Genomic DNA, 1561 nt, shown 5'->3' on the forward strand with positions numbered 1-1561 from the left:
GTAAGAGCTGATTCTGTTTTCCCTCCATTCCCAGTGAGCTCTTCCTTTTGCAGCCCCTCCCGCTTCGGGCATTTCCAACAAAAGAGTCTGGTCATTTTTCATGCAGTATCAGCCAAACGTCAGCCTCTGAAGCATTTGTCCTTGATTCTCTGAGTGTCGGAAGTTCTCCGTCTTCCCACTAGGACTTTCTGAGAGCATGGAGTGGATCCCAGAATTTCTAATCCTCCCTGCTGCAACTGAGCCTCTTCCCACACTTTGAGAAAAAGGATTGGGGAAAAAATGCCCGTGGAGGAGTAAGGCCTGGCCGGCTCGCTGCTGCGCGGGGTTTGTGCTGGCCGGCAGCTGTGCCCCGGTGGTTACCTACTGCTGCTTTGAGAGGCCAGTCGGGGGCGAGAGATTAGGGCCATCAAGATAAGGCAGAGAATATTCAAACTGGAGGCAAAAAGGGGCTTGTTTTTCCAATAGTAAGTAATCAGGGAACGGGAGGAGGTAATTTGCAAATTAGGAAAGTGAACAAAGAACATAAAATTAACTTTATAGCAAAGAGGAGCACAGTCTGTTTGAAGAAATAAACCTCCATAAAGCATTATTGTTGATAAAATCAGACTGTTGATTTAAACTAAATAGGAAATATGACCAAATCAGGGTGAGGAGGGGGGTTCAGTGGAAGCTGGGGTTGAAACTTCAGGAGGGGATGGAAGGCTGGTTTGGGCTTGAGAGACCTGATGTGGCATGGTGTGTGTGTGTGTGTGTGTGTGTGTGTGTGTGTGTGTGTGTGTGTGTGTGTGTTGATGTGTGTGTATGCACGTGCATGTGTGTTGAGGGAGAGATGTAGTATTAAAGCAAGGATGGCATAGATAAGAGGAATGTGCCTTTCCAAGTCACCTAAACTGCCTTCATTTTGGGATTGCCTTTATTTCAGTGGATAAGAACAGATACTACACTTGATCTTAGCCAAAAGGCCAGGAAGTGATAAGATTATCTTTATTTTAAAAGTGGCCCTGACTTCCAAGCACTGGTAGACAGCACATATGCTCTTGCACACAGCCAGTCCCAACCCTACCTTCTCCTATTTTTAATTCTCAAATACCCACCTGAAACACCAGTAACTCTCCCTGTGAACACCAGTACTGACCTAGGTACCAAAGTCCAGGAATTCCAAGGTCATGCCTTTGATCCCAAGGAGGTTTGGGCAGGGCTTCTCTCCCCTTTATCACAGACAGGTTGGCCAAATTAAGGTAATACCCCTGCAGCGGGCAGTGAGAAATCCACCTCTGTGCTGTTAGCTGCCCTATAGTTCTCTGCTCTGAGCCTTCCTGACCCCACATGGACTAGGAGGGAACACTTATATGGTTTTTGTTGTCTTTGACTTGCTGAGGAAGGACTCTTCCCAAGGACCGAGTTGCAGAGAAGCATCCCTGTGTAGCAGTGTGTACAAGTCTTCATTTCCCCCTCTAGGTCCATTATCCTCTTTTGTCCATCTTGCTCTGACCCCTGGAAGCCACAGCCTGGGAATTCCCTATTTTCTGGCTTTCTGGATGGTCCAGCTTATGAGAGGCAC

At 47.3% G+C, this 1561-nt stretch overlaps 1 pseudogene; it reads right to left on the minus strand.

Annotated features, from left to right (window-relative positions):
- Positions 1-843: 843 nt before the first annotated feature.
- LOC114893529 lies at positions 844-974 on the minus strand (annotated as a pseudogene).
- Between the last annotated feature and the right edge of the window lie 587 nt (positions 975-1561).

Source organism: Monodon monoceros, unplaced genomic scaffold (assembly GCF_005190385.1).
Source record: "Monodon monoceros isolate NGI ecotype Baffin Bay Population unplaced genomic scaffold, NGI_Narwhal_1 Super_Scaffold_12, whole genome shotgun sequence".
Taxonomy (NCBI): Eukaryota; Metazoa; Chordata; class Mammalia; order Artiodactyla; family Monodontidae; genus Monodon; species Monodon monoceros.